This window comes from Carassius gibelio, chromosome B9 (genome assembly GCF_023724105.1).
Source record: "Carassius gibelio isolate Cgi1373 ecotype wild population from Czech Republic chromosome B9, carGib1.2-hapl.c, whole genome shotgun sequence".
NCBI classification, from domain to species: domain Eukaryota; kingdom Metazoa; phylum Chordata; class Actinopteri; order Cypriniformes; family Cyprinidae; genus Carassius; species Carassius gibelio.
Window position 1 is genome coordinate 25,926,072 of NC_068404.1, and position 14,701 is coordinate 25,940,772.

Below are 14,701 nucleotides of genomic sequence, written 5' to 3' on the forward strand. Positions count from 1 at the left end.
TTATAAATAACCAAGGACCACAGTTTCAGCTAAAGAAATCTTCTTTATTCTTCTACTCAAGAAAAAAGTCACTTCCATCTTGGATGGCCTGAGGGTGAGTAAATTAACAGCAAATTTACATTTTTTGATTATCTATCCTTTTAAATAATGTTAATGAATGTAAAGTGTTAGCAAAATATCTGACCATAGGATTCAGTGAAAAACCAATGAAAGAATAGAATCAATCAAGTATTCCAAAGCTAATACATTTATATAGAGTATCTTCCAGGTTCTACAATTTGTATTTAAGTCTCTTATAAAAGAACGAAGCAGATGTGGAGAATGTGTTTCGATGAGGTAATGCATCAAGCTGCTGGAATGGAAGTGCAGAGGTGCAAGGGGTCAAACGCATTCCCTTAAGCGCGTGAGCCGTACAGACAGTGAGGCAATGACATCATAGCATCTCACTAATGTGCCCTTTAAAGGAAGCTGCCAGCAGGGGAGTTGGTTGGAGCACTTACTGCTAAAGTCTGGCCGCTGCACACACACACAATGTGATTTATCCATGAGATGGACAGCACGCAAACTTGCTCTTCCGAAAGCAGGTTTGTGTTCTTTTTAAATATGTATCCATTGCTTTTCCTCTCTGTCTTCAGTCTCATAAACTTTCGTGCCCCTTTCAAATGCTATTGAGGCGGTGTGTGCATCCTCGCAGCTGCCTTTGCAGACCTGCTCCAACCCTCAGCCTGCTGTGCCATTGTGTCCGCTCTCAGCCTGCAGACAATGCCCCGCTCCAGGAGTGACCATAGTGACAGCATTTTCATACAGCCCTGGGTGTACCGATCAAATCCAGAGGCTGGAACCTTCCCTGACACCTGCAGCTTCACAGCATCCTACCAGAACACAGTGTAATCATGCCACGTTGCTGCCTGGCAGAGCCGTGCAGGATTTGACAGTAATAACACACTAGCACTGCAACGATGGATAAATGAGTGCTGGCGAAGGCAGAGAAAACAGGTTATAATCATTTACGAGCAAGGACCACACCACAGCCAAATATGTAAATGAATAGTTTATTGTTCAGTATTTTAGGGATGAGTTGGAAGAGGATGAAAAGGTAAAGCAGATAGGATGATGGTCAGGTTGATCTGGGTGTTTGGAATTGATGGCCCCGAGAGACTCAGGATGGGGGTATCATCTCGTTTGTATATTTAGGACAGATGATTAGGGCCCCCCAATGCAACTTGAAAAAAATAAGAATAGCTGATCTGATTAAAGGGGCAGGAAGGGTGGGTTTGAGAGAAGGAGACAAACTGCGCAATATGAGGTGGCCCGATATATGAAGGATTCCGGACCTAACTAGTTAACTCTCTTTTACGAGCAAGGACCACACCACAAACAAATATGAAAATGAATAGTTTATTGTTCAGAATGTTAGGGTTGAGTTGGAAGAGGATGAAAATGTAACCGGAATAGGATGATGGTCAGGTTGCTCTGGGCGTAAGGAACTGAAGGAGAGACTCAGGATGGGGGTATCATCTTGTTTGTATATTTAGGCCAGATAATTAGGACCCCCTAATTTGGAAATAGCTGAGGTAAGCTTGGGCTTGACGGATAACTTGATATTGTTGTGGATGTTGATGTGGTATGCTCAAGATGACCAGCGCCCAAGGGTTCTGAAAGTCTTGTTTGAGATTCCACACCTGGTTGCTGAATTAGCTGAATCTTTTGGCCGGTTTCCGGTTTCTGTATTGAAGATAGGATATTTAGGAAGTGCTTGGCCTGTGTGTCAAGAGGGGACAAAAGATATAGAGTCCCCTCTGCCACACCCCGAGCTGACAGCCTTGCTTTCCCAGGCAGCTGAGAGCATTGGGCTTGAGTGGAATCCTACACCCTGGATGATTGGTTCCTGGGGGCTGCTTGTGCTGATCGCCAACACCCCCCACTTGTTCCTTTCTTTCCGGAAGTGCACCTGGAAGTGACCAGTTCATGGAAGGCACCTTTAACTGCCCTTCTGGTGCTTCCTCCTCCTTCACTGCCCTCGATAACGGAGCTGCCAAGCGGTATGCTGGGATTCCCCCAGTTGAGTGTTCTGTTGTGATGCAACTAAAACGTAGAACCACATATGGTCAACAATCATTCTTTTATAAAGCAGCGAACCTTTGGAATATTCTTCCAAATGAAATGATCTCATGCACAAAGTATAGTACATTTACACGCCTGTCCAAACAGTGGTTATTATTAAAGTAAACCTGTACGCACTGAATTGACTGTGATATGAACGATGCAAATTCTGAGTGAGTGAGTGAGTGAGTGAGTGAGTGATAGATTCCTGAAGTGGAGTGTGTTTTTATGATGTGATTAAAGTAATGATTTTATGTATTGTTCTGTATATGTTTTATGAACTTTTGTACGTAGGGCCTATAACATCTACCTGTCCAGGGACTGAGGGTGGAAATTAGCATTTTTTGCTATAACCTGGCACATGACATCTTTTCTTTTTTAGACTAATGTTTTTTCTGTGCATTGTCCCTGATCAAATAAAAAAAAAAAATTCAAATTCAAACTGTTTTCTCAGAGCACCTCCACATGACGTGGTGGTCCCAAGCTTCCCTCCAAGGCCTGTAAGTTCTCATCCATGCTTGTTGCCAAGGCTTACAGAGCTGCAGGTCAGGCCGCTTCTGCCCTGCACGCCATGGCCACCCTTCAAGTCTACGAGGCCAAGCTGCTCAAAAAGCTGCATTGGGGCAGTGCTGACCCAGGGGTTTTGCAGGAGGTGTGCACCGCTACTGATCTTGCTTTCCAGGCAACGAAGGTTACTGCGTGCTCCTTGGGTCAGGTGATGTCCACTTCGGTGGTCCAGGAATGCCACCTATGGCTGAACCTGGCAGATATGAGGGAGTCTGATCAGACTCAGCTCCTCAACTCCTCGGTCTTCCAGACTGGCCTCTTCGTTGACGTGGCAGAGAATTTTGCCCAGCAGTTCTCTGCCACCCAGAAGCAGTCTGAGGCCATCAAACGATTCAGTTCGCCCGGCATCCCCCCAAGTTTTGGGGTGTTCTCGTGGCGATGGTGGGCAAGGATGCTCCTGTCATGCGCACGGAGATCGCAACCCTGCTGGCAAAGGGCATGATACAGCCAGTCCCTCCTGTCGACATGAAGTCCAGCTTTTACAGCCCCTACTTCATAGTACCCAAGAAAACAGGTGGGTTACGGCCAATCCTGGACTTGCGTGCCTTGAACCGAGCTCTTCACAGACTTCCATTCAAGATGCTAACGCCCAAGTTCATTTTTGAATGCATTCATCCGTTGGATTGGTGAAGGATGCGTACTTTCATGCCTCCATTCTGCCTCGACAGAGAACGTTTCTTCGGTTTGCTTTCAAGGGGCAGGCATTTCAGTACAAGGTTTTCCCATTCGGTTTGGTCCTGTTTCCCCATGTCTTTACGAAGGTCACGGAGTATCCTCAACTACTTCAATGACTGGTAGATTCTAGCTCACTCTCGAGCGCGGTTGAGGATCTCCCCTGTGCAGAGGATCTCTTTTCTCGGCATGGAGTCACCAAGTTTTTTTTTTTTTTTTTTCTTTTGATGGCTGTGAGTGGTTCCACCTAAATTGTTTCAGAGGCTCCTGGGGCATATGACATCTGCAGCGGCAGTCATACTACTCAGGTTACTCAGCACTGGATTCACGGCCGAGTCCCAAGATGGGCATGGCAACAGGGCACGCACTGAGTGACCATTACTCCAGCCTGCCTCCGGACCTTTACCCCGTGGTTGCACCTCTCATTTCTATGGGCTGGCGTTCCCGTAGAACCTGTGTCCAGACATGTTATGGTGTCAACAGATGCCTCTAACACGGGCTGGGGTCCCATGTGCAATGGGCATGTTGCGTCAGGTTCCTGGACAGGACCCCAGCTTCAGTGGCATGTCAATTGCCTCGAGTTGCTAGCAGTACTGCTTGCTCTGCACTGCTTCAGGGGCCATATGGACAACACTGTGACCGTAGCATACATCAACCGTCAGGGGGTCTATGCTCCCGCTGCATGTCGCAACTTGCTCGCCATCTCCTCTTGTGGAATCAGAAGCATCTAAGGTCGCCTCGTGCCATTCACATCCTGGGCAGGCTCAATCGTGCAGCCAGCCAACAAGCTTTCACGGCAGCAGTCTTGTCCCGGGGAATGGAGACCCCCCCCCCCCCCCCCCCCCCAGTCAGTTCAGCTGATTTGGGAACGCTTCAGAGATGGTCAGGTAGACCTGTTTGTCTCTCCAGAAATGTTCTCTGTCAAGTCAAGTCAAGTCAAGTCACCTTTATTTATATAGTGCTTTTAACAATATAGATTGTAACAAACCAACTGAACAGCATTAAATAGGAAAATAGTGTGTCAATAAAGCAAAAAGGCAGTTCATTATTGAATTCAATTATGTCATCATCCAGTTCAGTTCCGTTTAAATAGTATCTGTGCAATCAAGTCAACAAAAACACTGGTAATTAAGTGTCCCCAACTAAGCAAGCCAGAGGCAACAGCCGCAATGTACCAAAACTCCATCATTTACAAAACGACAAAACCTTGGGGAAAACCAGGCTCAGTCAAGGGGGCCAGTTCTCCTCTGACCAGACGAAACCAGCTGTTCACTTCCAGGTTGCAGCAAAGTCAGTTTGTGCGCATCATTTTACAATTACATATGGCATTAGAGTTTACATTTCATGGGGTCTCATTTATAAAACTCTCCATAGATTTCATCCTAAAAGTTTATGTAGGTACAAAAGCTGGATTTGCAAATGCACAAAAGTTTTCAGATTTATAAAACCTGCGCAAAAATCCCTTTATAAATCTCAGTCAGGGGAAGATTGTGCATACAGTACGTGCATCTCTCCCACGTCTCCTCCCCGAAATAACCATATATGGAGCATACAACCAGGTGCGTCGGACTGGGGGTAAAACCAGCACTGATTACCAGGGCCCCAAAGGAAGACAGGGCCCTTGAAAAGTGAAAAGGGCATTAGGACTGCCTATGCATAGGGCCCAGGATCTTGTGCAGCGCCCCTGCTTACAACACCTTGTTTTACTATGCATAACCTCATCTGCATATACTGTAATTTCCATGCATATTCCCATGCCCGTGACACCATGTTTAACACCAAGATTTGTTATGTTTTTATAAATATATAAACATAAAAACAAATGGTTTAAAGTTTTTTTGTCATATACATTTTAGAATACAGTTGATCTTAATCTTTTAAATGCATGAAGTGTTGCTGATGAACACCTTTTAGATATTTTTAGTGGAAACAGATAGGCCCATGTTTAGTGTAAATACGATTGTCTGGTTCAGCAAGTCACAGACAAAGTATTTAAAAATAAATCTTACCATTTTACCAATATTACCATGCAAATCTTACCATTTTCTCCTAGTTATATCCTTTAAATATAGTGGTATTTTTCATTATGCCGTTGAGATGCCTGCACATGACATCAACACCTCCGTGAAGCTGCAGTTGTAAGCTATATCATTGGTCATATACTGGACAATGGACCGTTCAACTACTGAATCCAGCATTGTCTGCCATAATTTCCAAGTTAGTGCACATCATTGATCATTGTGTTTGCTAAAATATTTCTCGTAACATTTGATGTAGTTTAGTTTAAAGATGAATTATTGTGTCCCTATAGCACTCCTCGTTGTCATTAAAACATAGCATACCACAGGAAAATGATTTAGCCTATTGTTAATAAAATTATCTAATTATGTTTTTTGTAAAATTACTGTATGTAATTTCAGTGTTTATCTCCATTAATGCGAGTGGAGTATTTAATGTAAATGTGTATATCAACATGAAAACAGAGTTTAAAATCGCTGTTTCTTAATTACTTTTCAAAAAGAGTGTGTACGCATGGTCTAGAATGTCCGTACGGAGCGTACATATTTACACCAATTTTATTGTTTATAAATCACCATATGTGTGTGGAAAATTGAATACGTTTTTTTCTATGCCCATTTTGTGCGTACGTTTATACAGTAAATATTTATATTTTTCAAATTGATATGTTTCTCTGGGCCTCAAAGAAATATAGATATGAGTATAATCAGCATAACAATGAAAGCTATCACTGTGCTTCCTGATGATATCTCTCAACGGTAACATGTAAAGCGTGAAAAGTAATCGCCCTGGTACTGAGCCTTGAGGTACTCCATACTGCACTTGTGATCGATATGATACCTTTCATTCACTGCAACAAACTGATGGTGATCAGATAAGTACGATTTTAAAGTTTTCTAGTCTATTCAAGAGAATGTTGTGGTCAATATTGTTGAATGAAGCACTAATATCCAATAGCACTAATAAAGAGATACAACCACGATCAAATGATAAGAGCAGGTCATTTGTAACTCTAAGGACAGCAACATCAGTACTATGATACATTCTAAATTCTGATTGGACATCCTCACAGATACCATTTTTCTCTAAGAAGGAGAAAATTGTGAGGATACTACCTTTTTATCTTGGACAGAAAAGGAAGATTCGAGATCGGTCTGTAATTAACTAGTTCTTTGGGGTCTAGTTGTGGTTTTTTGATGAGAGGCTAAATACCAGCCAGTTTTAAAGTTTTGGGGACATATCCTAATGACAATGACAAATTAATTGTATGAATGTGAACCAATGTAAATTCTAAGCGGACCAGGACCAAATGTATCATTTTCTTTCCGGACCAAATGAAACAAACGAACTGAACTACAAGTGTGAACACACCCTAAGAACAGTTCACTCAAAGGTTCTTCAGGGAATCCAAAATAGTTCCTCTATAGCTATTTATATTGTATATACTTTTAGGATTTTATTTAATTTCATTTTATTTTATATTTTCCATCCATCCATTTCCCAATCTATTTTATTATGTGAAGGATTGTTTATTTTATCGTATTTGATTTTATTTTGGTAATATTATTTATGCATTTATTTATTTGTTTAAACTTAATTAAAATTAAAAGTGGTTATCATAGATTGGTATACTGCATTTGCAAGATTTATTTTATTTGATCCTAAACAGCATTCATTTTATTATTATTTATTTATTATTTTTCTTTCTTTCTTTTTCTCTTTCTTTCTTTCTTTCTTTCTTTCTTTCTTTCTTTCTTTCTTTCTTTCTTTCTTTCTTTCTATCGTCTAAGCTAACTCTAAACAATGACAGTTAGTTGCTTTTGTTTCCCCTAGGTTGTGGCCACTCTAAGAACATTGACACTTGCACATGCACTTTCCGAAGACTTTCCTGTGTCCTCAATGAATAAAAAGTTATGTTTTCCATTATTCCTAACCCTAACCCTAACCCAATATTAAAAAAGAAGTGTCTGCTAAAATAGGTTATATAATACTGATAAATGTATCTCTCTTTTCCTGCCTCTCTCCCTCATTATACTTTTCTGAACAAAGAAAGGAAGAGAGCGTTCAAACCGGGTGAAGCCATCAAACAACAGCGATATCTGTCTTTGAGATCACTTCTCCACCTCCATTATCAATTATTCATTTTAAGATGAGGTCACCAAGCAAACAGACGAAATAGCCAAACTTCCACCATCCATCTTTGTAAAGAAGCCATTCTGACACATTTGGGTATGGATGGAATCTGGAGTGATGCAGACTTCCATATTTCCCATTAAATGGTCCTTAGCTTTGGATTTGTTTGCACATATGCCTTTTTAACATTTAAAACACAAAAAAAGGTGCTATGTGTATACCTAAAATCTGTATGCCCATTTATGCATATTGAGTGTGTACAGAACCAAACTTATAAAATGTTGTTAATGCAGTGATATCACTTTCTTTTCAACGCTGACAGGTCATTTGCAACAAAATAGCAAAAACAGTGGTAAGTGTCATAACTTGTGCAAATATTTATACTATCTCACTCTATATATAATGATCGAAAATAAGTTTGTTGGTTAATGTAAAAGGTTAAATGCAGCAGTGTTAAGAGCATATATAAAACAAATAGGGCTTTGGACAATGGAACTTTATTAAAAAATGCAATCAGGTCGCTAATCTCCAGTAACAGAGTGCACCACTTGTGTTCTGGAAATAAAAGTTGTACTCATTTTCTCCATAGATTGTTATAAACATATAATCCTATAAAGAAAGTCCTACTATGAGCTACAAGGTTGTTAATTGATGATATGCCTTTATTAAAGTCAGTCTGCATTATTTCAACTATATTTCAACATTATTTCAATTATTTTGACTATACTTTCAAATAAATATGTTTAACAGCAAGAATCCAGATGATTGTGCACAGAATCATCACCATTTGAAACAAGTAAACTGCAGCAAAATATGTTTTTAGTTCCCATCTGCTCCCCCAAAGCACTGTATGTACAGTATAATAGCTTTATTCTGCTGTAAATTTATCTGTTTGTATTTAATGTGACTGTTATTTGGAATGTTTCTTGGGACTGTAGTTCTTTATCCTAAAGTACACAGTCTTATCTTTTGTACTGATATTCAATTTAAATCAAATTTCTAATTCTGTGATTCTCCTCATAGCTGGTTGGTTTGGTTCATTGCTTATAACACTTTCACAAAGGCTTCTTAAAAATCCCTGTGGAAATATTACTGAAGAGAGAAAAAAACAAAAAAACAAACAAAAAAAAAAAAACTTCCAGAACCAAGAAAGCTGAAAAAGGCGCCAAGCAATCTATAGGCCTATTACTTTTGTCATAGATCAACCTCTAGTCTTTTTCTTTTTTTGAGTGTGTGTGTGTGTGTGTGTGTGTGTGTGTGTGTGTGTGTGTGTGTGTGTGTGTGTGTGTGAGCTATTTCATGAGCTATTGTTCATAAAATACAGAAGTTTGTCATTACTTTTCTGCGTCATATGGTTGAAAAAAGACATAAATAGACTGTAGTATCCTTTTTAGTTGCTGTTGTTGTAAAACATGAAGCCAAAACCCATAAAATGCCTGTGCTATGTCACTTGCAGATTGTCTTCAGTGCGTCAGTGTAACAGAGCCATGTGAAAAGGAAGATGTGCGTAACTCTATCTGATGTGCACAGTAGTTGAACATGGAGTTGCTGTTCAGTGCTGAGGATGAAATTACTCTCATAAAAAAAGATCATTACAAGAAAACTTCTCCGCAACCCTGCTGTCTGAATGAACTAAAGCTTACAGTCGTAACTTTACTAAATGATACTGACATTTACTAAGACTGCTGAAAGCTTTGAAGTTGAGTTGAGTTCTGATACATTCCATAAGAAACTGATACATTCCATAAGAAAGAAAATAAATGGATTGAGTAGACAACATCTGGCATGTCAGTCTAATTTTTTGTCCCTGTAGTTTATTACATTTATTGTGGTCCCAACATAAGTTAACATCTTAAGTTTTCTTAGCATTGATTATATACATACGTATATTTTAAATATCAACAACACACAGCAATGGCATATGAAGTCTTTCTAAAACAAAATAAATACATTTAATTCAATGTGTAACTTGCGGTTTATTTTTAGCTACTAAATTTACCAGAAAAAAAAATTATGAGTGAAAACGGTTTCCATGCTTCTTTGTAAATGTATATTTTGAAATATATCCTTACAGTTTTCGTGTTGTGTTTGGGGTAAAATCTTTTACTAACTTCTATACTTGACTTTCCAGTCAGAACAAACCACACAAATTATGTTGTGCTATCGATGTACATTACATGCTCTATATTTTGGGTGCGCTCTAGAGGTCCCTCAGGACAGGCACGGGACGGTACATGTTTGAAATGCTATGGCGGATCAGGAAACTCGTGAGGCCATGGCAGAGCAAACAGTTCAGGAAGCGATGACAAATCTGCCTCTGAGGCCATGGCCCCAACCCTTGCTCTGGAGCCTTACAACAAACCCCCCCCCCCCCCCCCCCCACAAACAAATAAATCCTTGGGGTACTTACGGGTTCCGAGGCCCTCGGTGGGCCATGACAAGGGATCTGGAGCCCTCCCTGGGCGTTATCGGGGTAAGGAGCCCTCCCTGGGCTTAACTGGGGTTCAGGAGCCCACCCTGGGCTAAACAAGGAATCAGGAGCCCTACCTGAGCTTCACTGGGGATCTGAAGCTCTCCCTGGGCTTAAGTGGGGGATCAGGAGCCCTCCCTGGGCTTAACTAGGGGTCAGGGAAGCACTTACAAGGTGCAGGCACGAGCTCCACTCTCGAGGATCTGGCACTGGAGTGAGCTTTGGGTCTGTAGCCAGCACGGAAGCAAGCTCTGAGGCCGGAGCCGGCATGGGAGTGAGATCTTTGACTTCTGAGCAGCTGGTGAGCTTGTCTTTTGGAGCAGTTGGTGGGCTTGATTGGGCCGCAGCTGGCAGGCATGACAACGACATGGCCAGCGAGCTGAAATTCGGTGCAGCCGGCGAACTCCAGATCAAGGTTTCTAGATCAGGATCGCAGGCTCTCCTGACAGCGGATGACTGTCTCCTTCCAATTGAGGTTGGTGGTGTCTGGGAGCTCTATGGGCTGATAGTGTCATCCCGAGCCAGAACAGAGTCACAAGGGATTCCCCCTCAAGGGAGCTGGCAATGGTGAGCAGCATCATTTGTGCAGAGAGAAATAAACAGGAAAACAAAACACTTAAAAAACAAAACAAAAAACAAAATGGAAAACAAAGACGGGTAGAATGGGTTCCACTTACAGTCGTGGTCAGTTCAACAAAGGAAACTTTAACTGAATCAAGGGAACCAGGAAGACAGCAGAAGACATCAACAATTAGAACTGACAAACACTAACTGAGAGGACTGGGACTTTTAAACATAACGAGGGACTAAGGTTATACACCTGGAATTAAATTAACAATCAACATGAGAAAGAAACTAGGTCACATCTAGCAAAACACACACAAAACATGGAAAAGATTCTGACACCCTGTTTGTAATAATGAAACAAAAGTTCAGGGTTCACTTTTTATGGCACTTACAGTATACAGATGTGGAAAATGAATGATTGCTTCACCAAGGGGGCCATGGCGTGCAAAACAAGGACAATTAAAGGAGGGAACAGGGTGATGAACACTTCCGTAGCAGAGTGTGAATGTGCATTGAGAATTTAGCAGCTTGACGAACAGATGTGAAAATGAGAAGAACAGGGGTGGTGGGTCAGGGGACATATAATTATCCCTCAAAGATGATCAGATGTGTGACATCAGATGTACACAGAAGGTCAAACTTAAATAATGTTAAATCTATGAATGACTCATATGTCTGAATAGCTGCAGTTGGCAGATGAAAGCTAAAGGATTGTAGGTGTCTATCACACACCCACTGGATTAAAAAATATAAATAAATAAAAATCGAGAGGGACTGCATTGAGTCATCTGTTTACATCAAAGTAGTCATAATAAGAAATCTGGTCATAAATGAACAGGGTCCAAAATTAATGACAAAATTGTCTTTGGTGCATTAAATTTTGGCAGTAACTTTATTACAAGCTGCAACATTATACACAGTTTAAATCAAACTGTAAGTATGATAATCTGACCCTTCCTGATGTATGTAACAAAACTGTACACTAAAGAAAACATCTGTTGTGACTCGCAGTGTCTTTGGATGACTTTTATTTTGGATAATTATCAGAGGTTACTTTATCTCATTTCCTTCATCAGAGGTTTAGCTAGGATATGTGTATAGTATTTCTCATGTTAACCTACCAAACATTAGCAAAAATATGTAAACTTCACTAAACTAATTCACTGTTCAGTTATCATCTGCAATTAAATTTCAATGGATCCACTGAGAAATTACTCAAGCCTGAGTTTCTTCATCGGAACAGATTTGGAGAGAATTTGCATTATATGACTTGCTCACCGGTGACATTAACTGATGGAGTGGAGTTGTGTGGATTACTGTGATGTTTGTATCAGCTGTTTGGACTGTCATTCTGACGGCACACATTCACTGCAGAGGATCCAATGGTGAGCAAGTGATGTACTGTAATGCTATTATTATTATTTTTTTTTTTTCAAATCTTGTTCAGATGAAGAAACAAACTCAAAATGTACATATTTTATGGCCTGAGGCTGGGTGCAAACTATTCATTTAATACTGTACTGTATATCCAAATGTGTCATGAAATCTTTTCAGTGCTGACACATCTCCATTCTATTCCACAATTCAAGACTATTTGCATTCCACAATTAACAGTAGAAAGTAGTGGTAAACATAATTTTGATTGTAGCAGCAGTTATTCATCACATTGTTACTCTTTAGTATTGTTTATATACATTTACAGTATTTAATTTTTTGTGCAGTGTTAAAAGTTCATCAAATTAATATATAATGTCCTTGTAATGAGTAATAAGTACTTTTTCTGTTATTTTACAGATTTATTTCTTAAAGTTTATATTGACTCTATGTAAATTCTTAGTGGATAAGTAGTCATTTTACTTTCAGGTTGTTTAAAAACTGGGACATGTCCAAGTAAAGCTCTATTTAGGCACAGGCCACCAAAAATGATGGCTGTCCCTGTAAATCACTCTACGTCATAAGAGGGAAATCATCTCAGGTTCTCCAGAGAGAGGTGAAGCAAGCATAGAGAGGCTCTTACATCCCCACCTGACATGTGGAGCATTTCAAAGACTGCAGAAATGTCAAACGGTGTAAAACAATCTTTCAGAGAATGGGGCTTTTGGGGAGAACAGCTTTTAAAAATGTCACCGACTCTCTGAGAGAGATTAACCTGGGATCTGGTGATCAGAATAACCAAATCCCACTGATAAAAACTCTATAGAGCTGGCTTTTATTAGATACACCCGACCCTAGTGAAGAGTGCTGTCTTGAGCTCTGATCGAACGCAGCCAAGTAACAGACAATCTGTGATATAAAGAGACTTTAGGAAAAGAGATGCTGTGAGATCAAGACAGTGATAGGACCCAGAGCAATAGTAAAAAGTCAAGTTGAATTTGGCTGGAATATACCTCGGATGAATAGCTCACTGTGGACTCATATAAAAACAACACATCCGAACAGATCCCAAGTGCAAGGATGTATGGAAAAAGAGACAGGTGATCAGACAAGTTGTATGGTAGCATTCTGCTGTCATCATTTTTTTATAAAAAAGACAAAAAAGGCACTGCACAAATATTGAGGTTAAATAAAAATAATAAAGTAAAAAACAACAAAAAAAAAACAACAACAACAACAACAACAAAAAACATATAATTGATTATGTAATGTAAGTCATTTTTACACTAACTTGTGTCACAACTGTCAAAAAAATGGTTGTCATGTTATTGTTTACATTATTTTGTTCAAGTGTGGACACATGTCATTCACTAATAATTAATTGCACATTATTACACAGCTTTGTGGAATACTTTTCTAACTGGTCAGTCACGGCATTCCGAGGTCGAAAACACAATATTTTGCAACAGGACAGCAATTGCAAATAAATATTCTGTCATATTTGTAATACAAAGTAACATTTATAATTAGCAACTATGAGAAATATAATCCGTTATAAAAGTGGATGCAACGTGTTCATTGTGTTATAAATCATAAAAAAACTGTTTAATATTCATGAGATGATACAACATATTAGAAGGATTTTTATAATGCATTATGCATTCATTATAATGCCTTTAGGAATACCCTTATAATGGATTATAAATACGTGCCTCATAGAAAGTGTTACAAATTATAATTTTTTTTTTTTTTATCTGTACTAGTGAAAGTTTTAGAAAGATTTGTAACTACTCGATGTGGTTTACATAAGTAAAGATTTGTAACTACGCGATGTAGTTTGCATAAGAAAATCGTCAAAGAACCTTGATTTTTTGGGGTGAACTTTATCTCTAAATTAGTTAATGAGCATAGCCAATTTGCTGGCATTTTCGAGTGAACTGTTCCTTTAAGATAGAGAGACAACAAGGAAGTAACAGTCAGCCACTGATTTTGTCCGATCATTAATACTGGTGCCACTGCAAACACTCTTAGATTAATCATTGAAAGTGGGTTAAGTCACAGCCTGTGTGTATGAAGCATAATTTATTATATAAAAACAGACATGCACCCTCATGGGCTGAGTTACAAACTAATGGTCCACTTTACAGAGGTACAACATCAATCTTTTCAAACTGGGACAGAATAACTCATAGATATACTGAGTTGTGCATCTGGGTGCCTGAAGAGAAAGTTATCCTCCATCATCTCTGAGTGAGACAGCAGAAAGAGACAGTAAACACGAGGCTCACGTAATCGAGCCCTGATGCAGGCCATCAGCTCCACTGCCTTGGGTCACCCTACAGCGACAGCAGCTCTCCTAAAAAAAAAGGTGTGCGTTCAAAGCTCCCTGTTGGGTCTCATCTCCTCAAATGTGGGGGAAGAAGCACCTCAACCTGAATTTAGAAAAAAGCCTCTCGTGTTTCATCACCTATACAGGTTTGGTTACAATTGCCTCTGTGCTCCGAGCTCTTAGCTACCAGTCTCCATAATGGCTGTGGGCTTGTGATCACCCTCTGTATTTAGCTGTCTACCCTATAGATTAAGTAAGTGCTTAGATAGCAGCAAGAAAGACTTTTAAATGGAAACTCTGGATTTGAAAAATTAATGTCTGCGTGCATGTGAGTATTTGACTGTTTTCACACTTGGTCTGATTGCTTAGTCTGAACAAGTTTAATTATTTCTGATTATACTTTTAGGCACACTAATGGTGCAGTATGTAATACTAACAGTTAGCGGTTGCAATGGGTGCTCCAAACC